At 46.8% G+C, this 25,589-nt stretch overlaps 1 pseudogene; it reads left to right on the top strand.

Moving 5' to 3' along the window:
- The first annotated feature begins 4,538 nt into the window (after positions 1 to 4,538).
- Positions 4,539 to 24,947, top strand: LOC122705855 (annotated as a pseudogene).
- The last annotated feature ends 642 nt before the right edge of the window (positions 24,948 to 25,589 follow it).

Raw genomic sequence — 25,589 nt, 5'->3', positions numbered from 1 at the left:
GGGGCATCCCAAGTGGCGCTAGCAGTAAAGAACCTGCCTGACAATGCAGGAGACATAAAAGATATGGGTTCAATCTATGGATTGGAAAGATCCCCTGGAGGCCATAGCAACCCACTCCAGTGTCCTTGCCTGGAGAATCCCATGGTCAGAGGATCCTGGTGGGCTATAGTCCTTAGGGTCGCAAAGAGTTGGACACAACTGAGTGATTTAGCACACATACATGCAGGAAACTAAGATCCTATATGCTGCATGGCATGGTAAAAAAAAAATATATGTAAATGAAATAAAATAAATAAGTTACAGGGCAGGGGTATAAAAGAAAAAAATAAATGTCTGCAGACATCATCCAGGGTACTCTGGAGATCAGCCCTGGTTGGGAACCACACTCTTCAGAAAGCTTGGGACACACCAGTGAATAAAACAGATCCCATCATCAGCCTCTCCCTGTCCCAATCCTCTGATCTTCATGGGAGGAGACAGACAATGAATGTAATGAAGTAAATTGTGTATATTCTAGAAAATGACAAGTGCTATGGGAAATAATACAGCAGGTCAATGGTGCTGGAACAGGTATAGTTTTAAAGAGGGCTGTTAGGGTAAGCTTTGTCTGAAAGGTCCTTTAGAATGACTTATTTTTTGTTAAATCATTGCATGTATCATGACATAAAATTATATCATAATCTTGTTTACTTGTTTATTGTCTATCTTCTCCCCTAGAAAGTAAGCTCTATGAGGGCCAAAAGTGTTTCTATTCTGTTCAACATTCTATATCCAATACCTAGGACAGTGCTGAGACCATAATTGTACTTATAAATATGTAGGTCAATTTTAGGGGCTGGGAACATGAGGCAAATAAGAGCTAAGCAGATAGCATTTAGTCCTGACCCTTACTTCCGTGCTCCACCCACAAGCAATACTGAGGCTTTCCCCATGCTAACTGATTTCACTGGTAATGAAGAAGTTCAATAATTTATTTTGTTTGTACTCAGAGATAATTTTAAATACCTAATTCTTTGGGCAGAATATTAGCCTTCTTCTGATCAGGGCTAACCTGACCACAAAGCCTCTTGTCAGGGAAAGTGCCCTGCATCCTGACAAATCACTTTCTACCCTGACATTCTCTTTTTTGGAAGGGAAGGCCAAGTCTCCCTGTCATTGAAGGTGGTCAGGGTGGTCCCCACCACTACCCTATGGCTACTCTACCCTGCAGAAGGGACTCGAGCCCTGGGTGGTGGTGACAGAGGATGAACAATTCAAAGCTTCAGTGATCATCAAAATCACCCAGAGGGTCCCACCCTGAGACTCTGACTTAGTATCCTGGAGAGGCGTGCCAGTCCAGATGATGCCCCATGTGGCTCTTCCAGGGACCGGTGTGAGCAGTGCTACTCTAAAGGATCCACAGCTTCTCTCACGCCCGAGGTTCTGCTGGTCCTTCCTTCCAAGTCCAAGATGCAGCTTTCTAGGCCCTGCCCATTCCTTGTCTTCTGTTAACTTTGGATTTGTCTTCTGCTGACATCTTCCAGGGCCTTGCCTGGGGTCTTAACCATCTCATTTTCCCCTGGTATCCTCCCCTCCTTAAAAAAATAATTCCAGTCTTAGTCACAAAGTAAGGGATTCTTTTCAAAGCCAAAGGTCTATACTGACCTCTGCTGTGAAGGCTGTGAGGCCAGGAGACCCTCTGCTCCCAAGGAGGTACCATTTGCATGGAAAGACTGGTGTATGGATTTGGAACCCTAGAGAAGGATCAGAGATATCCTGTAAGGAATTGACAAGCACAGAAGGAAAAGCTGGCTCCTTCCAGGGAAGGCGCACACTTTGTGATGTGGCTGATCTCCAAGGGTTCCAGGGGACGGTGTGATGTGAGCTGAGCTCTGTACGATTTTTTTAAAAAAGCAACTATGGGGTTGAACCATATGAAATTGCTGCTATTCAAGCCCTGTTGGCCCACAAAACCTGAAATTTCACATGGCTCAATCTAAGAGGATTACTTTCATGTCTTCTCTGTGTCAGTTATATTATCCTCATTTTGTAGATGAAAAATTGGAGCCCAGAGAGATTAAATAGCCTGTCCAATGACAGAGAGAGAGAGAAACAGGAACCCGCTGATACAACTCCACACCCTTGCTGTAAGGTCTCTCTAGCTTGGTGGGTCTCACACTTTGGAGAAAACATCCAAATCCCTCTGATCACCCGGTCCCCTCCCACAGAGGCCCAGTGTCTTCAGGTGGTGTTGCTGAGAACCTGCATTTCCATCAAGCTCCCAGGGAAGACTTGTGTGGCTTGGTCTATGGCTTACACTTGTCACGTTACTGGTTTAAGTAGACAAGATAGAAGAAGACATCCCTGTAGGGGTAAGGGAAGGTAGAAAGATGGTCAGAGCCTCAGAAGTGGGAGTGGGTATGGATTGAGCCAGCGAGAGCAGGGACAGCAAACCTGAGTGGGGGTGGAGGAAGCAGGTTGGAACCCTGGCTATGGAGGGTATGGAGGGTATCAGGCATGGGCTATCTCCTTCTTTCTGGTCCCCAAGTCTCTACCTCCCACCTTGCCCCATCCAAGGAGGTAGCATCCAACAGCATCAGCCCACAGGAACTCAGAAAGGGTTGTTAGCCTAGATAATTTCCCCAGAGCCACTGATCCCTTCTGTGGAGCATGATAGACCCTATTTCATAAAGAAGACATGAATGGCTGTAATCAGATACAATGTTTGCGACGCTGAACAAAATGAGCAAAGGAAAAAAATATGCAGCCAGGCTATAATTATGGGTGTAATATTTCAGCCCATTAGCAAAAAATATCTCAGAAACCTGCTGCCCCGCCTTCTCAGCTAAAAAATTGGATGCTAAGCTGGTGAAGGCAAACAGAGAGAGCAGAGCACTGAAGCAGAGGCCTAATTAATTGCATATACAGTGGTTTTTTTTTTTTTTTTTTTTGGCTGGCAGTGGCTTCTGACAATTCTGGGCCTTTTGCTGCATCAAGTAAAAAGAGATTGTTGTTTTCTAGCAGGGCTGCTCTGAGGACTTCTAGACACTGGTCCCTCTTCCTCAGTCCAGCCCAGCACTAGTCAAGGACATGTGTGTGTGTGTGTGTGAAGTCGCTTCAGTCACATCTGACTCTGTGCAACTCTAAGGGCTGTGGCCTGCCAGGCTCCTCTATCCATGAGAATTCCCCAGGCAAGAGTACTGGAGTGGATTGCATGCCCTCCTCCACGGGATCTTCCTGACCCAGGAATCAAACCTGCGTCTCTCATGTCTCTGCAGGGGCAGGCAGGTTCTTTACCTCTAGCACCACCTGGGAAGCCCAGTCAAGGACATGTCACTTACTAAACACTTGGCAAATTTAGGGGTTTTTGTATAATAATAACTATAGTATGTTGTTTGCTACGTACCAGGTACAGTGATAAAGCTTTACAAATTTATCTCATTTTCCCCTTTGGGAGCAAGGTAAAGTGATGCAATGGATATTGTTGACGAACTTCAGGTCTCTTGTCACCATTTTTTTTTAAAGCCCCAGCACCTGTGACTATCTTTGGGTGCCTACTTGTGAGCTCCTGAAGTCATCTCGGCTGAGTACAGAGAGCTCCTAAACCCTGGGGGCTGGGTGTTAGATTGTGACCCAGTCCCCTCAGCTTGCATATCCTCTATGGAACTTTGCAGGAACTCTCCCCCCTGCCTGCCTCCCTCCCTCCGCACCCTGATCCCCTACTCTCTGTGTTCTTCCCTGGAGTTCTTTCTTGATAAATCACTTGCACATTATTCCTTAGCTCCCACTATGCTTCTGAGGGTCGGCCTCAGAGAGGGAGGATTAATTACCACTCTTTTTCCAGGAAGGAAACTGCAGTTGAGAGGGGATTGTAACTCAACTCAGGGAACTCAGTAAGAAATGGGGGACCGGGGTTTGACTCCATGCTTTCTGAACCCATCTGGCCTCCACGTGTAAACGTGGCACATGCCCCCATACCCTAGTCCCTAGTCCCTAGGATCTGTATGCGACTGGGGCAAGTTGCAGGTTCAGCAGCCACCGTCCTAGGTTCTGGAACTGGACAATGTCTGGGTAAATCTGATAATTAGATCCATGCCTTTGTTCCTGGGCCTCTCTAATTACCTGCCTTTTACCTCAGGCTCACCAAACTCTGCAGGGGTCCTGTGTATGCATGTATTCATTTAGTCATTTATTTACTCTTGCAGTCACCTACCCATCTAACCTCATCCATTCAGCTAACCCCACCCATTCATTTAATGCCTACCTTCTATCCATCCATCTGTCCATTCATCCATCCACTCACTCATCCTTCCATGTATTCACCTATCCATTCACGGCCCCCAGTAACATTCTAGCAGGGGACATGGATTTATTCAGAAGTCAATCATCATACCTTGGGATCTGTGCCCCATGGGGGAATGTATAGGATACTAGGGTCTCACAGAAGGGATACCTGACCCAGTCAAACTTCCCAAGGCACCTGAACTGAGATCTGGCAGGTAAATAGTGAACAGAAGAGAGGAATAGGTAGATTGTCCCAGACAGAGAGAAGAGCAGGTATGGTACAATCCAATGGCCAGAGGTGAGTGAGTGTGTGGAAGGTTCTAAGGAATAAAGCACATTCACCGAGCTGATCTTATGTGAGGGGAGGAGGTAAGAGATGAGGCTAGAGTAGCCGGCTGGGGCCAGTTGTGCAGGACATTGCTTTTGAGTAAAAGAGAGGATTGGGAGCAAAGACCTGTGGGTGCCTCCAAAGGGTCTGTGGTGGTGTTGGTTTAGTCGCTCAGTCTTGTCTGACTCTTGTGACCCCATGGACTGTAGCCCGCCAGGCTCCTCTGTCCCTGGGATTCTCCAGGCAAGAATACTGGAGTGGGTTGCCATTTCCTTCTCCAGGGGATCTTCCCAACCCAGGAATCGAACCCAGGTCTCCTGCATTGCAGGCAGATGATTTACCAACTGAGCTACAAGGGAAGCAGTAGGGGAATATCAGGAGCAGGTTTGCATGTTTTAGAAGGTCACTCTGAGAAGAAGGAATGGGAGGAAGGGAGCCGGCAGTAGGACTGTGGTTGGGGAGGGGCTACCATTTGCCAGGGTGGCAGTGCCCCTTGATGCTGATGGAGACAGGGGCTGCTGCTGTTGCCAGGGGAAGGAGAGAAGTGGGGTTTTGTGCCAAGAAGGAGAGGATTAGAAGTGGGTGGGATTTGGTGATTGATTGGGCATGGGAGGCAGGGAGAGGGAAAAGTGAAGGGTGACTGCCTGTTTCCGGCCTGTGTGGTGGGGTGGGCGGAAGTGGAACTGACCATGTCCCAGAGGGGAAGCAGGTGGGTAATGCAGGAGACCTGGGTTTGTTCGCTGGGTCAGGAAGATCCCCTGGAGAAGAGAATGGCTACCCACTCCAGTATTCTTGCCTGGAGAATCCCATGGACAGAGGAGCCTGGCGGGCTACAGTCCATGAGGTTGCAAAGAGTCAGACACGACTGAGTGTCTAAGCACAGGGCATGAGGCTGGAGATTTGGTGCTTAGTTTGGGGCAGGTTGAGTCTGAGAAGCCCCTGGGGCTTTCGAGTAGGGTTGTTCAGAAGATAATTTGATATCTAGGCCTGAAGCCCCAGAGAGAGAGACAGCCCCGGAGAGTAAAGATGTAGGTGAGGGACTTCCCTGGTGGCACAGAGGGTAAGACTCCCTGCTTCCCAGGCAGGCGGCGGGGGTTTGCTCCTTGGTCAGTTCCATATGCCCCGTGGTGATCAAAAAAGATATAAGTATGACCACCACCCCTCGGAGTAGATGGGAAGGGTCAGGGGGTGTGGGGACTGAAAAGGAGTGAGCCCACTGTCTTCTGACAGATACCCCAATGCTGACTGCCTCCCTGAGCAGTGGGCATCTCCCTTCTGGATTCCACTCCACACATGGACCAGCTTCCTCAGCTCACTCCGTTCTCTGGCAAGCACTGGGCGCATGGTCTACCTGCATCAGGTCTTCCTCCCATTGGTCCCTTCCCCCAGAGTCTGCTGGGCAGCAGTTATGTGGGTCATGCCTGGGTGTGTTTCTCTGCTTACTGCAGGACAGCCTCTCCTTCCAGAGGGTTCTTTTGCATGGAGGAAGAAAGAGAGATTGTTCTTCGCTGTGTGGCTGCTCACCAGAGCTGGAGGGGAGTAAGCATGCTTGTATACTTGGAAGCTCAGGGGTCGACCTCCCTCCACCACTGCTTTTAGAAATGTCTTTAATTATTAAATTACTATGGGCACACTGTAAACAAAATATAGAGCTCAGAAGAGAAACAAATAAATATGATAGACTCCCTGCCCCTCATCCTGCCAGTGTCTCTACTTCACACCCTAGTGACAATTATCTTTTCAGATTTCAAACACACACACACACACACACACACACACACACACACACACATATATACTATGTCATGCTCATCAATTTGTTTTTTGGGTTTATAAAAATGTACTAGACATATTTCTACACCAAAATGTAAATAGCTCAACTTCCCATTTTTCCTTTTTCCTTTTTACTATAATAATTATACAAGTTTATGGTAGAAGATGTGGAAACTCAGAAAAATATATTAAAAAAAAAAACCCAAAATCTGGCAGCATCCTAAAATTTCATTACTCAAAGATAATGATTAACATTGAGGAAAACACATAAAATTTACTTTCACTGGACAATATTAGAAGAAGAAACTAAAGTTAGCACTATGGAACTTCAAGTAGATTTTTCTTCAAAATAAGAGACATTAATCCTTATGCATTTCTTAACTTTAAGTTAAATTGAGAGGTTTAAGTTGTAATGTTTTATTTTAACTATATGAGTTCTAGTTTCTTTATGATTGCCAGATTAGGAAGAAAATAAACATTTCTCTGGTAAAAACCAAAAGGTACAACTGATCTCTAAACAAACAGACTAAACTCATCTATCTATGCATATATTTTTAAATTAAAAATAATTTTTTTAAAAAGGTAAGCCTACTGTTAGGATAACTTGTCAACATAAATTATTGACATATTCAATCACTTTCAGAAAGAACAAACACATCAGGAGGAAATAATTATCACTTACTCCTGACACAAAACCGCACAGATGATGTGTGAGCCCCACGCATTCAACAGTTACCAGCTTCTTCCCACACTACCTGACCAATGGCAGCTAGGCTCTGTGGAATCAGAAAGCATAATTTCCTACACCTCTTTAATGGCTCAGAATCATGCCACAATTTAGATCACATTTTATCTGGGGTGTGACTTTCATGTACAGTTCATTGCCTTTCCCAGAGTCACTAATTACCTTTCTTAACCTTGTTGCTCAGAAGTGCTGCATGCCTTAATTCCATGACGGCACTTAGCATCCTAGCGTATTCCTCATAGGATTGACTAACACTGTTTTCTTTGAGGTTGTTCTTCACAGACTCTTCTGATGTCTCGTCCTGATTGGAGCTAATTGCTCATTAGGCCAGCTTCACAGCTGTCCTACTGGTATTTCTTTTCGTTGTTCTCCTGGATTAGTTCTATGACTTCTGGAGTCTGTTGTCTTCTTTCTTGGATTCTGTTTTCATTTTGCTGGGGTACATCCTCAAGGAATTTTTTTCAGAAAATGTGGAGTCCCACTCCAGAGCCTGGGAGCAGCAGCCCCGTTCTGGGGGCGGGGGAGGCTAGATGTGAGTGGAGAGGCCGCTTCCTGTTTCTCTGCAGTTTTCCCCAGCTTTGGGTGGTGGCCCCTGTTGGGCTCCAGCTTTCAGTTGGAGGAGGGAGGACCAGGTGGCGTGGAGCACGGCCCCAGGCACCGTCCTCCACCACCCTCAGCCTTGCGGGGAGCTCGCTGCTTCTTGCCTCAGCGTGTCTGCCGCTGGGCTCACTTAGCGCTCCAGGGGCAGGCCATCAAGTGCGTGGGGGTGGGAGACCTAGCTACGGGGAAAACTTGCCTACTGATCAGTTATACAAGCAATGCATTTCTTGCAGAATATATCCCCACTGTCATTCTGCTAATGTCATGATAGATGGAAAATCAGTGAATCTGGGCTTATGGGATATAGTTGGTCAAGAAGATTTTGACAGATCATGCCCCCTGTCCTATCTACAAACAGGTGTTTTCTTCATTTGCTTTTTTCTTGTGACATCTGCATCACTGGAAAATGTTCGTGCAAAGTGTTACCTTGAAGTGTGATATCATTGTCCCTACACTGCTATCATCCTGATGGGGGCTAAACTAGATGGAGCGAATGATAAAGCCAGTGATGAGAAGCAGAGGAGAACAAGCCGATTATTGTCACCTATCTGCAGGGTTTACCTATGGCGAAGGAGATCCGGGCTGTGTAATACCTGGAGTGCTTGGCACTCAAGACAGTATTTTTGCTTGTTAGTTTATAATAATGTTTACAATTTAATTGATTTATTTTAATTGGAGGATGATTGCTTTACAATATTCTTTTGATTGCTACCATACATCAACGTGACTCAGCCAAGATATACATATGTTCCCTCCCTCCCACCTCCCATCCCATCTTACCCCTTTAGGTTGGCACAGAGCATGGAATTTGAGCTCCCTGCATCATACAGCACATTTCACAGGCTATCTATTTTACACATGGTAATGTGTAGGTTTCAACGCTACTCTCTCAAATTGTCCCACTCTCTCCTTCCCCTGCCCTATGTCCACAAGTCTGTTCTCTCTGTCTGCATCTCCGCTGCTGCCCTGCAGAAAGGTTCATCAGTCCTCAACATCTTTCTGTATTGCATATATATGTGTTAACATACGCTATTTGTGTTCTTCTTTCTGACTTACTTCATTCTGCGTAATAGGCTCTAGGTTCTTCCATCTCATCAGAATTGAATCAAATGCATTCCTTTCTTATGGCTGAGTAATATTCCACTGTGTATATGTGCCACAACTTCTTTATCCATTCATCTGTCAACGGACATCTGGGTTGCTCCCGTGCCCTAGCTATTGTAAACAGTGCTGTGATGAACAGTGGGGTACATGTATCTTTTTCAGTTATGGTTTTTCTCAGAGTATATGCCCAATAATGGGATTCTTGGGTCATATGGTAGTTTTATTCCTAACTTTTTTAAGGAATCTCCACACACTTCTCCATAGTAGCTGCATCAATTTGCATTCCCACCAACAGAGCAAGAGGGTTTCCTTTCCTGGCATTTATTGTTTATAGATTTTTTGATGATGGCCATTCTGACAGGTGTGAGGTGATACCTCGTTGTAGTTTCAATTTGCATTTCGCTAATAGTGATGTTGGGCATCTTTTCATGTGTTTAGTAGCCATCTGTATGGTCAGGGAAGCCTGGCATGCTATAGTCCATGGGGTCACAAAGAGTAAGACACGGCTTGGCTACTGAACAAGAAGAAGACAGTGTTTGATGAAGTTATCTGAGACATCCTCTGCCCACCTCCCGTTAAGAAGAGGAAGAGAAAATGCCTACTGCAAATGTCCAGACCCTCTCCTGCTCTGTCCCCGCCCCTGGGAACCTTTATAAACTTTGCTCAAACCCTGGAGCCTTCACACTGAGTGTCAAATTTTTGTTACATATTAGTTTTTCCATAAAACCATCTTGAACCAATCAGTAATTTCTAGGTTTTGCTTGTTTAAAGTGTGAGGGTTCAAGCTTTCACATTCTATTAGAGTTCAGCCCTAAAATGGCAAACTATCTTAAAGCCTTATTTTTCAAAAGCACTTATTCTTGCTCAGATTAAAAGTTGCCAAAATATCTTGTGAACTAAGTTGCATTGTTGGGCTAAGAACACTGAGCACTGAACCTTTGTCCTTAAGAAGACTGCAGCTTCTAAGCTTAGGAAATGCAGACACTTGCTAACTTAGTTTCAGATATGAAGAGCAGTTCAGCCTCCATGAAACATTGCCATTTAATGCATCATAATTTATTAACTCATGTTCATGACCTAATATTGTACTGTATGTCATAATGCATGAGAGGAACATCTCAGCTCTTTGGATCAATCTCTCTGATTTCACAGTGAGATTTTGTCCATTCCAGCGGAAAGTGGCCCAGGTTCCTATAGGTCCTTGGAATAGTCAAGGAGGGACTTCTACACCTCTAGGGTAGTCTAGGGTCAAATGGCTCCTGTGCAGTAGGAAGAAGTCTTAGGAGAGACTTTCAGCGCCTTACCTCTTAAGCATGAGTGTAGATTCTCTCAGAGGGAGTGAGACAGGCTAGGACCTGGGATCTTTTGCTGCAGTGCTTCAACACTTGCACCTGGACACACCTTTCCTCTAGCAACAAAATACAAAGAAACTCTAAGGGGCTAAAAATAACTGTATGCATGTACAGCTGGGGCCAATTCTGGACAAAAGATACAAAGATACCAAAAACCTAACTGCAACTTTTGAAGAGCTGGGAAAGCAGGGAAAAAGGCAAGCGCCACCCACTCATCCCCATCACAACACCACCTAAAGTGTGGGCAAACCACCTAAGGCACCCCTCCACACACACCCTCACCCTCACCCTCACCCCATGTAAGGAACAAGTTTGCCTCTCCCCAAGAGGTGTGCCAGCAAAGGAAACTGTTGCTTATTCTAGCTTGTTCTCACTGCAGCAGGGGCCCCAGTAAAACCTTGCTTGGAAAAAAAAGCAGTGTATCAGCTTTGGTGAGATTTTGAACAGAATTTTTATGTGTTCCCTCTGGCAAAGTATCCTTCTCTGGTCGAGGGCACTGGAGTGGAGTTTGTGGAACACTTGTTATTGTTAAAATGTGAAAACACTATTTTGACAAAATATGGAGATAAATTTGTACTAATTAAATTATTGAAAGTGTCATGGGTAAAACTTTTAAAAGGTTAATTTTTGTCAAATACACTAGATGATGAAGAAATGTCCATATTAACAGTAAGTGTTTTCTTAAGCTTTTCTTTTTTTAAACCTGCCCATCCCTTCTGAAATTGGGTATTTAATTCATCTCTGACCCTGTCTTTCTCAGAGTTGCTAACTTAGTAAGTGTTTCTCTTATAGAACCCCTTATTAATGAGTGATATACCTCCTTATATTATAAAATCTTTCTGGATATGCCTTAGAAAAAATTTTTTCGTAGATTAGTAAAAGTACATTCCTATTTTCATGTTAAAAAAGAAAATGTGTATAACATAGGTAGAGTTTGTGTATGTGTATAACATAGGCTAGTAAATTTGAGTCCCTGAATGTTTTGAAATGTCTTCATTATGACCTTGCACTTAAATAAGAGATTGCAACTGAGTTTCCTTTCAGATTGCTGGAGTTACTGTTCAGTTGCCGTCTAGAAAGTTCTATTGTGTAAGAAAAAAATCTAATGCAGGTTGATTGCTATTTATTTTCATATATTTTCCATTTTTTCCTTTAAGAAGGTTTAAGATTTCCTCTTGATCATTGGGCTTCAGAAACTTTCCCAATTTGTTGCAAAGTGTGTATCTTTTTTCACTGCACCAGCTCTGTACTTGGTGAGAATAGTAAAGGCTACTGCTTTTCTGGTTGGCCTGCTTCTCTTTCCCTTGAGAACTACCACTGTCTCACTCTCTTCACCGTGACTTCTGTTAATGAAGAGGATCCAATCTGAGGGTTCTTTTTCTCCAGCCAGGAGATTGGTTCAGGTAAGGACATGTGATCCAAGTCAGGCCAATCAAAGTACTTTTTAGAGATGATTTAGAGGCTGAGAAAGAGGGTTATGCTTTTTTATCTGGATTTGGTGGAAGGAAGAAGTAAGACTGGAGCTTCAGGAGGACTTCTTGGTCACATCAACTAAAGAGCCTGCCTGGGCATGAGCCCAACCCAGGGAGTCAGAGGGGAGGATGAGTGAGAAAGAAAGGGAGAGAGAATGAATGAATGTCAAATCATGAACCTCTGGAGTCATATCAGACAATACATTCATTTTCTCTGTACAAGATTTGATTTGGTTTCCCTCAAAGATAAACAAAAGAATCTTGATAATGCAATGACAACTTTTAACTCCCCCCCAAAAAATAATCCTGTCTTTCATCAGCCAAGGAGAGTTTCCTTTTATTATTTGATTACTCCTTGGCTCAGCTGATCAAGAATCTTTCTGCAATTCAGGAGAACCAGGTTCAATCTCTGGGTTGAGAAGACCCCCTGGAGAAGGTAATGGCAACCCACTCCAGTATTCTTGCCTGGAGAATTCCTTAGACAGAGGAGCCTGGTGGGCTACAGTCACAAAGAGTTGGACGTGAGTGAATGACTAACACTTTCTCCCTTTCATGGCTTCAATTCTTGTCTAAAATTCCTATTATTTGAGTATTGGCTTTCTGGGATCTAGCCGCCATCTCCTTTTGTCTTTCCTCATCTTAAAAACCACTTTGACATTTTAATCTATATTCTGATACAGTTCCTAGACTTTATTGTTGGATTTGGTCTTTCTATTCTTCAGCCCTTTTATTAAGTTCTTCATTTCAGCCAGTGTGTTTCTAATTCTAAGAACTGTTAAATTTTGTTTGTTCCTGTTTCCCCCAACCCCCACCACGGCAAGTTGCTTTTGTTTCATGAATGTAACATTCAATGCATTAGCATTTGTTTTCTGTTTGCTGTGTCATCCCTGTTTTTCCTTCTCAGTTGCTCTGTTCACTTTGACCCTTCTCTTTTCCGTGGTTGTTATCCTCAGAAATAAGTCATTCTCAGGCATCCATTAGTGTGTGTGAATGAAAAGCTAGATTGATAAGTACTGGCTCGGATGGGACTTTCCTCTGTGTGGATATATGTTTATATAGATCTTCTGGAGTAGGCCTCTCTCCAACATGGGTCTGGGGTCCGGGAACTGTCTGGGTGAGGCTTGCTGACAGGGAGCAGAAATGCAGGCTTCTGACCTGCCACCATTGCTGAAGTAAGATGACTGTCCTCTGAATGTGGAAAGCCTCAGTTACAGAGATTTTGATTTATGAGATGCCAAAAATCCTTAAATTCTTCAAATTGTCTATCAAAAAGAAGAGGACTTTTGTACAGAAAAAAAAAAAAAAGAAGAGGACTAATGGGAAAAACAAGGGTAGGGATAAGTTACTCAAAAGTCATGCCACATTATCATCAGACCATTCACAAAAGTAATAGCAACCCAAGTTGTTGAAATGCTGGGGTTTAAAAACATACATGATAAATTGCTAATAAATAAAAAAAATTTACAGTACATGTAAGGCTTAACTTTCTTGTTTGTTTTTTAAGCAAGAGTATCATGATAGAAGGAGATATGAGGTAGCCTGCAGACTTTCTTTGTTTTGGCTGGCCCTTATGGCATTTGGGATCTTAGTTCCCTAACCAGGGATCAAACCCACATTCCCTGACATGGAAGCACAGAATCTTAACCACTGGACAACCAGGAAAGTCTGGTTATAGGTGTCTGAGTTATGAAAATGAGAGCAAAATACATGGAAACACAGAGTGCCGTGTAATGAACCCTCCCAAGACAACGCTGTGACCATGAGGAGGAGTGTGGTTGCATGGGGACTGTGTCCTGTGATCTGTGCTTCTGGGTTCAGCTTGCATTGCGTTCAGCTGCTATTGGTGGCTCATGTCACAGTATGCGGGGAAAGTGCTATATAAACCAATGCAACCTCCGCCTGGTACTGACATCATGATCCCATGTATCGGTCATGGCTATGCTAATAGAGAGGCACATTGTTAGAACAGACCACGTTTTTGTTTTTGTTTTTTTTCCCACTCTGGACTCTCTCTCCTTCGTTTTTACCCCCTGAGTCTGTGGAGGAGGTCAGGAAGGGCAAGGCTACAGAAATGCCTGCAGAACCCCCCCCCCCTCATTTTGACAGTGTTCTTGACTTTTTCCTGGGGTTGAATGCCAAGGCCAGTGGTTCTGTACTTTTAAGAAGGGGCTGGAATGACTGGACCAGCTATGAATCCAGCAGTTTCATTTGCCCCAAAGCATCCTTGTTTTTGTAGCTGTTTCTCTGAGGCTCCGGCTTCAGGGACAAGTCCCTCCTGGGCCTGCAAGGAGTGATGCTTTCCTTGCTCTGCTTCTCAGTCAATTGGATCCCATATTCCTTTTGAACTGTGGTGTTGGAGAAGATTCTTGAGAGACCCTTGGACTGCAAGGAGATCAAACCAGTCAATCCTAAAGGAAATCAGTCCTAAATATTCATTGGAAGGACTGATGCTGAAGCTGAAACTCCAGTACTTTGGCCACATGAAGTGAAGAAAAGTCCCTGATGCTGGGAAAGATTGAAGGCAGGAGGAGAAGGGGATGACAGAGGATGAGATGGTTGGATGGCATCACTGACTCGATGGACACGAGTTTGAGCAAGCTCTGGGAGTTGGTGATGGACAGGGAAGCCTGGCATGCTGCGGTCCATGGGGTGGCAAAGAGTTGGACATGACTGAATGACTGAACTGAACTGAACTGATTCCTGAAACCTTTCAGAAATTCTTCCATATTTTGGAATAGCTTCCTTTCTTATTGTCTAATATGAATTTACTCTTTCTCTGAGTATCTTTTCTGACTTTCTTCCACTTGGACTTTGGTAAGGAGAGAAGTTAAAGCCTGTGTGCTGTCTACACACAGGTCGAATTGGGAAACCTCTCCACCACTTTTTGTCCTTTTGACCTTGGCCAAGGCTTTTCACAATTTTGAGCTTCAGGTTATTTTTTAGAAAAAGGGAATGATAGTAATATCAGTCCTGCCTTCCTCCCAGGGGGTGGGACAGGATGAAGGGACATGGAAGTAATCTATGAACAAAAAGAGTGGCATAAATTTAAGTTGTTATTAGCTCATGGAAGAGAACCCCCTAATTTGGCAGATGAGAAAATGAAGCCAAGAGATGAGAAGCAATTTTGGCCCAAGGTTACCCAGAAACCTCCAGCCTCTTGGCTACTGAGCCCCATTTTCTTTCCAGGCCCCGTTACCCTGCAGTCTGCAAACGGCCAGGGATACATTGCTGGGGGCAGAGCAATTGAGGATTCGGAAGAGGCAGAGATGGCATAAATAATTCAGTGATTGCCGACCACGGGCCATTAAATTTTCCATGATCTGTTTTATTGTATCTGTTCTGTAGCGATACTCTCTTCCAGTTCAGATGCAAAGTAGGCATTTTACTGTGCCTACAGGAGCTGGCCACTGCTCCATCTCAGGGATCCAAGACCACGGAAGCCTTGGCCTTGGGCCCATCTGGGCCCCTGTCTTAAAAGGTGGCCAAACAGAGGTTCACATCACTGAGGCCTAAGACTCAAGCCTCTCTCCTCCTGCTCCTGATACTCACTGAGCCACAGCAGGCGGTGACTCTCGCCTTCAAGTTCAGGATCCACTTACAAATGACCTCCACTTAAGAGTCTTACTGTTGTCACTGATGATCAGTAGAAATGTAGTGGGTTGGGTGGCGTGAGACGTTCAAAGGATTAATTTGGTCACTATAAGAATTAAAGCGCACCCTGATTTTTATAACTCTGTTTTGGCATTTTTGACATTTCTTTTTATACAGGGAGCCTCAAAATCTGGCAATGGGTTGGGCCCCAAAGATCATGCAGAATCCTAAATGTGGTGGGGACTCCCACACAGATGAAGAAACAGGCTCAGAGAAGAAGGTGGCCTTGGTCAGAGACTCAGCCAGCTGGTGGTAGGTGAGCCCAGGGCCAGGTGTCAGGACTCCCAGAACAGAGCCCTTCCCCTGGGTATGGGTCTTGGGTGGGAGAACTTCCCCTACCCTGATCATCTCTGGTCATCATCTCTGCTTCTCAGGGTTACTGCGGCTTCTTAGATTTGTCTGTAGAATAGCTCACTGTCCCCAGTGTCCTGAGGACCACACAGTTTCCTGAGATAGCATCTCCAAGCATGCCTTCCACCCACAGCAAGGCAGAGGGCAAGGAGGAAGAGCTGGGTGCTGCAGGTGAGCTTCTCCCCATTGTCTGTGGTTCAGGAGGCTTGGCCAACGGGCATGGCCTTGACGTCTCCATTCTATTCACTGACATGATGACAGGGGGCAGGACAGTGCATGGAGTCAGACAAGGGCTAGAAGCCAGACAGTTGCCTAAGAATCCTCAGTGTTCAGTGAAGTGTGGTAGAAAGACTGGCTCCAAATTCCAAATTTGTGGCTTAATGGTTATGGGCATAAGAGAAACCACGTCCCCTCTCTGAACCTCAGTGTCCTGCCGCATGAAGTGGAGATGCCACTTCTGAATCCATGGGACTTTTGAGAGGCTCTCTGGTAATGACAGTTTTGAGCTGCCAAAGTCCTTTTGGCATCGCCATCAATTAACCACTGCTATCTAACCAAGCACTCCAAACAAAACCTGATGGCTTAAAGCAATCATTCATGATCACTCACAACTATCCAGGTTCACAGCCACTCATCTCATCTCACCTGTGGTCAGTGAGTAGCTCTGCTGATAGAAGCTGGACACCCTCGCATGTCTGGGGCCACTTGGTTACGAGCTGGTCTAGGGTGGGATGCCTCAGCTCTCTCACTCTCCAGCAGCCTAGCTCAGGCTAGTTCATGCGGCAGATGCCTGGTTCTAAGAGAAAGCACAGAAGTGCATAAATCTACTGAAGGTTGTACTTGAAACTGACACATTGTCACTTCCATCACATCCTATTGGCCAAAGAAAGTCACAAGGCCAGCTCAGATGCAAGGTGGGGATTGGGGCTGTATCCCCTTCTTGATGGGAGGAGATACACGGTCACACTATAAAGAAAGTGGATGCGGGAAAGAGTACTAGATTGTGTCCAACTATACAATCAAATCTGGGGCTTCCCAGGTGGCGCTAGTGGTAAAGAACCCACCTGCCAATGCAGGAGAGATAAGAGACATGGGTTCGATCCCTGGGTTGGGGAGATCCACTGGAGGAGGGCATGACAACCCACTCCAGTATTCTTTCCTGGAGAATCCAATGGACAGAGGAGCCTGGTGGGCTATAGTCCATAGGGTCGCAAAGAGACGGACATGACTGGAGGGACTGAGCATGCACGCACATACAATCAAATCTTCACAATCCTCAGGACCACAATCTCCTTCAGTGACTTTGAGATGGACTGAGACAAGCACAGAATGACAATACCGGGTGTAATTTTCAAGATGGAGAAGCGGCTCATCCAAGGCCACACGTTTGGTGAGTAACAGAGCGGGTGTGAGAACCTCAGGCTTCTAGAGTCAAGCGCCATATGTCAAAACCAGTCTCAGGGTCATTTCTTATATTGAATTTGTTCTTTGGAAGACCCAGTAGATGGTGACTTGGGGTTGTCTACATGTGTGTTCCTCTTTTTCCATGCTGCAGTTTTAAAAGGTCAAGGAGGATCTGAGATTATATTTTCTGGCTCTTCCTTCTGGAAGGAATCCCTGAGGAAGAAGGACAAGCCCCATCATGAGACCTAGATTCAGATTCCAAGGCCTGAAGAATGTTACCCCTGCAACTTTTTTCTTCTTTTAGAGATGCATAGAGAGAATTTTTATCTCTTGTCTCTGGGCTTCTCAAGACTGTGATCTCACCCTAGTGAAGAAAGACCCTCATGACCTGTCCCCAAGACAATTGCTACCATCTCCTAATTGGCCTTCTCTTCCCACTCTGCTGTCCCAAATCCATCTTGCCGATGGGGCCAGAGTAATCTTTCAGATGCTTGGCTCTGACTGTGATATCCACTGGGGAGAATACCTTCTAGGAGAGTGTGTTCTTTTTATTTTGTAAATATTTATTTATTTGGCTGCACTGGGTCCTGTTTGCAGCATGTGGGATTTTTAGTTGTGGTAAGTGGGATCTAGTTCCTTGCTGTTCTGTGCTTAGTCGCTCAGTCGTGTCTGACCCTTTGTGACTCCACAGACTGTAGCCTGCCAAGCTCCTCTGTCCAAACCTGGAGCCCTGAAATTGAGAGCACAGAGTCTTAGCCATCAGACTACCAGGGAAACTCTGGAGAGTGTGTTCTTAAGCGTAAGCTTAAGAGTTGGGCAGATCCAGATTTTTTGTTTTGGGTTTGTTTTTTGGCCTTGTCATGCAGCATTTAGGATCTTAGTTCCCCAAACAGAGATTGAACCCATGTCCCCTGCATTGGAGTATAGAGTCTTAACTAGACCTCCAGGGAAGTCCCCTGGGTCCCTTTTTTGACCTTTGGAAGTTACAAAGTCACTTCTGCTGTTATTCTATCAGTCGAACCAATCACAAAAGCCCGCCCAGTTTCCACTGCTTAATGAAAGGAATATCCAAGTCCGGTTATGAGCAGAACATGTAGGTCAAGAGATTTGGCTTTGGCTATCTCAGAAAAACTTAGTCTGACACACCAAACTTGTGAAGGGCTCTGTGACCAAGAGAGGTGGGAAAGGATGTTTTATAGGCCTAGACTCTAGGACCAGGCTGCCTGGCATCCCATTCAGGGCCCTCCACTGCCTGGCTGTGTAACTGGGCAAGTTCATGTACTGTAGTGTGCCTCAGTTTCCTTCTCTGTAAAATGAGGACCACAGCAATCCCTACCTCCTGGACTAGCTGTGAGGATTAAGGGAGGTAATGTAGGAAAATGACCTAGGACGGCACATAGTAAGTTCCATGTTGGTGTCTGCTGTTACCACGACTGATGTTATTAGTATTGTCAATTACCATCAATATTTACTGATCGATTAGACAAAGCTTTCAAGGCGAGGAAGAGGAAACCATCACCACTTATATAGTCCTGAAAAGCTGTGGCATGGTTCAGTGTTCTACGGGACCCAGGGGGAGCCTGACTTTCTAGTCACAGATCCAATTCCTCCATTACAGCCCAAGCTGCTGACTCTGGAAATCCAAAGTCAGGAAAACATCTAAGGAGCTTGGAACATAGAGCAAATTAGACACGAGCACGTCTCGTCACCACCACCATCATCATATCATCAAACCTGCAGGGTTCTTGGTCCCATCATGTATTTTTATTGCCTGCCAAAGCCAGGTGGATTTTCAATATCATGGACAGAAGTGTGTCACCTACAGCCCCACACTGCACTTCAGAAAGAACCCTGGAGTTCTGAGAACTTGGCTTTCAGGAGCAGTGCTTGCAGTCTCTAAAAACGGGCCAAAGCTTCCTTTTCCTCTGAGCAGTGCTCTGTGGACATTCTATAGAACAGCAAGATGCTGGGGCTTCACTGGGATCCCTCTCATTCCTTTTTCCACCTCTGGCAAGCCTTTGCTTTCATCTGCCAGCAGCTCTTTTTTCAGAGGTTAGCACAGAGCCAGAAGTGCCTGGGAATTTAAGCCCCCCCACTGGTGGCTCTTGACTGATGATGGATGGTGGGGACGTATGGAAGCTGAGCTCTCTTGTCTGAATTGAAATGACTCTCAGGAGCGACTCACACAGCAGAGTTCCCTGCGGGATCAGGCTGAAGTCACCCTCTGTGGGGCTGTGCCAAGGTCACGCCCCAACCCAGCTTGCCTTGCTCTCCACCCAGTCCGGCTTCCCCTAATCCTTGACTGATTTCTCCTGTGAGGGCTGCCCTAATCAATTACCTTCCCATGAATCCTCTTCTCAGGGGCTGCTTCTGGAGACCATGAGAGAGACAGGATGCACGGGGCCAGAGGCAGGGAGACAGTCATGAGCTGCACCCAGTGCGGGAGGCTGCTGGCCCCAGGCCTGGTGTTTCTGAAGGGTCTTAACTCCTGCAGCCTCTTTGTTCTCCAGCGATGATGCCTCCCCAGGTCTTCAGGGGTGACCTGTTTTCATTATCAGCTCTGCTTCCCAGGTGGCATAGTGGTAAAGAATCAGCCTGTCAATACAGGAGATAAAAGAGACGTGGGCTACAGTTCATGGGGTCACAAAATGTTGGACACGACTGAGCGATTGAGCACGCACATGCACATACATTAGTTTCTGCTCTCAGAGCTGCTTAGTCTTACTGTTCCTCCCGGCCTTGGCACTTGCTCAGTGGAAAATCCCAGCCTCTCATTCTTCAGCCCACCTGCTTCCTCAGGCTCCTCTGCGGGGAGGGCCTGGCTTTGGCATGGACTCCATCATGTTCACTGCAGTTGGAGCTACGGTGGTTCTGGTGCCCACTGAGTGGACCCACAGATACAGAGGTCTTCCCATCACTCTGTGCTCAGATGAAGTGCTGAGCCATGGGGCGCAGGACCTGGCTTTCCCAGAAAATGTTTGGAAAGTTCCAATGCAGCCCAAATTTTCAGGGGAGTGTTAATTTCCTGGGGCTTCCCAGGTGGCGCTAGTGGTAACGAACCTGCTTGCCAATGCAGGAGACATGAGATGTGGATTCGATCCCTGGGTCAGAAAGATCCCCTGGAGGAGGGCATGGCAACCCACTCCAGTATTCTTGCCTAGAGAATCCTGTGGACATAGGAGTCTGGCAGGCTACTAGTCTACAGGGTCGCAAAGAGTTGGACATGACTAAAGAGACTCAGCATGCACAGACGAAAGTTAATTTCCTGTAGAACTAACCTTGGACTTTGAGAGACAGGAGCCAGAAGATAGATCCCTCCCATCCATCTCCCCTGCCATGGCTTGTTCTCAGGCTCAGCAATCCCACATGCCAAAGATATGCCATGTGGCTGGTGCACACTGGGACAACCCACCTTGTATCGCTTTTCCTCCTTCCCTGCCTCATTTACATGTTTCCCTCACTTTTGCTACCCTGGGGTTACACCTCTTAAGGAGGACTGAATTCACTCCCATGGCTGCCATTTGATGTGGCTTTCAGCTGAGAGCTTGGCTGGGGCTGTCCTCCCAAGTGGTCACATGAGGCCTCCCCTGAGTGCTTGGGCTTCTCACAAAATGGGGTGCTGAGAGGGTGCACCCTGAGACCAAGAAACCCCTGCAGAAGCTGCAAGGCATCTCATGGCTTAGCTGCAGAGGTCCTGACATGTCACTTCCACTGCATTCTAGAGATCTGTTATTTGGTCAAGCAAGTCACTAAGGCCAGCCTAGATTTAAGGATTACATTTCACCTTTTGACGGAAGAATAAGCAAAAAAGTGTAGCTATCTTTAATCCAGCACGATGAGGTCCTGCACAGACTGTATGGGATGTGTGCTCAGTAAATGTTAGTTCAGGGTATGCCCTCTTCCTGCATTCATTCAACACGTGTCCAGCTCAGGAGAGGCCAGTTGCAACTCTCCACCAGCTTCTCCTTGGCCTTCCCGGGTGGCCATCAGCGTGCAGAAATGACAGGCAGGCGGGGTAACAGTTCTGAGCCATCCAAATTTGACAGCAGTTTGATGTGGCAGAAAAATCTAGGAGACCGGGTTTCTGGCTCTAATTATAACACTAAGCTTTTAGTTGTCTCGAGCAAGTTTATTGCCCTTTCTAGACTCGGTTTCTCTGCTTATCAAACGGAGGATTGGACTAGATGAATTCTAAGGTCCTTACTGGCACTGCTGTTTGAAGATTTTGCTGATGCTCTGGAATGTTCCTCAGCTCTCATAAACTGGTGGCCAGGATGTGGGGCTTGATGTTTTCTCTGCCCTCATGGCAGGGACTGTCCCGATTCTCATCTTGGGTGTCACACCTGGGCCCCAAACCTTGCCTAAGTTCTCAGAGGCCTCAAAGGTGCCTGACTTCTAAGCCAGTCCCAGCCTGACTTCCCGTCATGAGCTCAGCTTCTGAAAGTCCCTTCTGTACATGAGATGTTGGCATCATTAAGGTGGTGGAGTGTCCACACCTCCCCTGCTCCTCCAGGGAACCTCCAAGGCTTTACTTACCTCTGATCACAGTGTATATAGCCTCCCCTGCCCCGAGCTGGAGCCCAGCCTCCCGGTTCGTGCTCAGCAAGTTTTCCAGTTGATTTCCTGGTAGCTTTCTGGTGAAGCGAGATGTGATTCTCAGCAGGGCTGACAGCATTTGGAGATTTCTTAGACCTCACCCCCACTGTGAGTGGGAAAGTTTCTGTCTCTGGAAATATGACCAGAGCATATGCTTTTATCACTCAGCTTCTGTCTAGCAGGGACCACGAGGCTGTGGGGAATTGAGTCAATTTTCAATATGGGGTAGAAAAATGTTTCAATGCACAGAGTCCCCTGCCAGCCATCCTCCTGGTGACAGTCTCGTGATTGTTTCTTAGAAAATAATATGAGCTGAGACTTAAGGGGTGAATTTAACCAGGTACTAGGAAGACGGGTATGTGCCAGGTGGCGCAGTGGTAAAGAATTCACCTGCCAGTGTAGGAGTTGTGTGTTTGATCCCTGGGTCAGGAAGATCCCCTGGAGAAGGAAATGGCAATGCATTCCAGTGTTCTTTCCTGGAGAATTCCATGGACAGAGGAGCCTGGTGGGCTACACAGTGCGTGGGGTCACAAAAAGTCGAACATGACTGAGCACACACCCATGCATGTATTTTTCCAGACAAGGGATGTCTCAGGTTGCCAAGATGGAGATGAGTAGGGGGATCCAAGAGATTTCTATATGATAAAATGACTTGGTTTGGAGGTGGTTTGGCTCTGGAGCATGAAGAAGGAGATGTCTGGCTTTCTGTGGCTTGCGCGCCTCGGTGGATGCTGTTGCTGGTTACTGAGATGGGGAGGGCTGGAGAAGAAGTTACCCAGTGGATTCACTATAGGAAATTTTTACCTTGAGGGGGGCTGCGAGGTACACAGACGGGTGGCTCTCTGGGTTCCAGTCTTGGTGTGACTGTGAAATCTGCCAAAAGCCCCCTCTGAGTTGTCTGGTCTGGCTGGTCACTGAGCTATTGTCTCAGAAGCAATTGATGAGGAGCCTGTCCCTCCTCCACAAGACTGAACTGGATGGACTGCACTCAGGTGAAGTAGGGGTGGGCATTTACCACTTAGGAGGAGGCCTGGCCTGCAAAGGACGCTGAGAAGGCAACACAGACCCCAGCGCTCAGTGGTTTACCAAGAGGAAGTGGTCACCGCTGCTGGGTTCTGCGAGATCAAGGAAGTAGACATCAAAAATTTTTGCCTGGTGTCACGGCGGCCTCTCAGCCCGCACACTCATCATTCACTCACAGGATGCCGGCAACCTTCTCCTTGCCCATCACACCCAAATGTCCCTCTGCAGGTCCCAATCTTTCCTGAGTCAGAGCTTAGCCATTGGGCGCTGCCGGTACTCGTGGATGCCACCTGCAATCAGAACAAAGGAAGGACCTGCACATGGCTTCTATTTAGCTTCTGGGCGTGAGCCTTTCTGGCATCTTTCAGCTCAAATTGAGAGCATGTGGGAGGGTATTGCTGGAAGGTGATGTTTCTCAAAGGAAGCCATCACTGAACCCCACTCCTGTCCCCCACCTCCCTCCTGCCCCTTCAATTCCTCTCAAGAAGGAAATGGAAACAAGGGGTCAAAATTGGAGCCTTTTGGATCTATGGATTTACTTTATTTTATTTTTTTATTTTTATTAATTTCTACGGGTTTTGATGAAGCCTGTAATCTGGCATCAAAGTTAATTCACTTCAATTAGATTCAAGAGGAATCATCTCAACTCCTCTGTCAGTTCAAATTAATCCAAGAAATTTATAAGAGTCTACCTGTGCTGGAGAAGATGGGAGAGGTGAAGACCATAAGGGTTTGGGGCTAAAGTGATCTCAGAGGAGCCTGCTGGTCTGTGGGTAACAGGCTGGGTCCATGGGGGCAGAGGGGTCCCCTCTTCTGGGAAGAGAGGGGACCAGGGCCAGCCTTTTCACAGAAGCAGCTTCCTGAGAAAAGGTCGGACATCCATTCATGAGTTGGATATTCAGGAGTTGCAAGAGATGATGCAGCCTAGCCCACCATCTGCCTCTTTCTCAACAAACTCATCTACCGCTCACATTTCCAAGGAAGAAAGATGGGTTAGTTTTCATCAAAAAAGGCTATTCTGAGAAATGGGAACCTGGCACACACTTCTGTGGGATGGACAAGGGAAGCAGCCTGCAGGGTCACCTGGGAGACTGCTCCCCCTCAGAACTGGACTGTCCAGACCGAAGGCCCCCTCCCATTCCCACCTGATCTGCAACCATCAGATCTAGGACCCTGAGGTCAGCACACCCACCTGGAAGACCAGAGGCAGTGGGCCCATTGTGCGGATTGACAACTGAGACCCAGGGAAGCTAAGGGATCTGCTAAACCACGAGGTCTTTGCGAGCAGAACTGTGTCCTATTAGTCTTCCTGGCCCCCACTCCACCCTGCTGTAAGTCAGCATTACTCAGGTATTTATTGAATTATTGAGGAATGGATTTACTCATGGACCCACAGCCAAATGGGGGAGAATCAGGGTCTAAACCTACTCTCCTTCCTTCTCCTCCCCTGGAGGGGCATGTCCATGCATCCTGGGGGACACAGACAAGGCAGCCGGAAGTGAAGTGCCCATACCAACCAGATCTCTGATGGCAGCTAGGCCATTTCACAGATGAACAAATTGAGACCCAGTGTCTCATCCACAGTCACCCAGGGAGTTTAGGGGCAGGAGAACAACAGCTTCATGGAGAGGGCCTAATTCTTCCAGATGGCAAATCTGGGGTCTGCTCACCTCTGCATTTTCTGGGCTGTGTGACTTTGAGCGAATGACTCAGCCAGTCATTCAGATTTGGGAAACTGAGATAATAATCCTATCTCATGCAGTGGGGAGGAGGATTCTCTGAGGCAGGGAGGGGAAATGGTTTGCTTAGGCCCTGTCACAGGTGGGCACTAGATCCATGGGATGGCAGAAGGTATCAGAGAAAGCCAAGACTCATACAAATAGCTCATGTTGAGAGTTTCACAGGTATTCGCTCATTTATGGAATGGAAACTGTTATGTTATCTACATTTTACATGAAGAGTCTAAGCCACATAGGGTAAGTCATGTGCCCAAGTCTGCTCGGCCTGGAAAGAGCAGAGCTTTGACTCCCCACAGTGCTATTTGGCTCCACAGGCTGGATTTCCAGGCCAGTGCCTTCTGCTGTCTGCCTCTGGCTACTGCCTAGCCTGTGACCGTTGTCTGCTTCTAGTGTTCCTTCCCCAGCAGCCACGAGATGAAGGAAACCTACCAGAAAGGCCTGCCAGCCGTGGTGGACTCTGAGAAGCCAGGACCAGACAGGGGAATGGAGACCTGCCTTCCCTTCTCCGTCATCCCCTGTCCCCTGCTGCGACAAGGCCAGCCCTGACCCCCTAGCCTCTTCCAGGGAGCAATCTGCAGAGCACTAAAGCAGATGAGGACTTTGGCCCTGCGGAGTAATCCAGCGGACAAAGGCAAGGAGCTGCTGGCTTTGCAGAAATGGAGCACCTGCTCAGGCACAGAGGCTGGGGAGGGAGGTAGCCCGGGAGCTCTTCTGCTGGTCAGACTGTCCCTCGGCCTGCTTCCACCTACTCCCATCCACTCCTCGCCCTCCACCAAGCCTGGCCTCCTCTCTGGGGCATGAAATGTGAATGCTCCTGCTCAGGGAGGAATTCGAGGTGAGCTTGAAGCAGGGAGGCTTTTGCTCTGGGGAAGGGCTCTCATTAACATGATCTCATTCCCTGCTGGCCCTTCAGATGCGTCCTGTGGCAAAGCAGTCAAGTTCAGTTTCCTCGCTGAGCAGTCTTTCCCTCTCTAGTCCCTCTGACCCCCTCACAGAGGGAACAACCTGTGCACCCCCATTACCTGTTACCAAAAAGGCATGGGTCAGGGACATCCCTGGTGGTCCAGTGACTAAGATTCTGTGCTCCTAATGCAGGGGACCCGGGTTCGATCCCTGGTTGGGGAACTAGATCTCATATGCTGCAACTTAAAGATCCCACATGGACTTCCCCGGTGCCAGTGCAGGGAC

The sequence above is a fragment of the Cervus elaphus genome, chromosome 12 (genome assembly GCF_910594005.1).
Source record: "Cervus elaphus chromosome 12, mCerEla1.1, whole genome shotgun sequence".
Lineage (NCBI taxonomy): Eukaryota > Metazoa > Chordata > Mammalia > Artiodactyla > Cervidae > Cervus > Cervus elaphus.
This window is presented reverse-complemented; position numbering and strand designations above follow the sequence as displayed.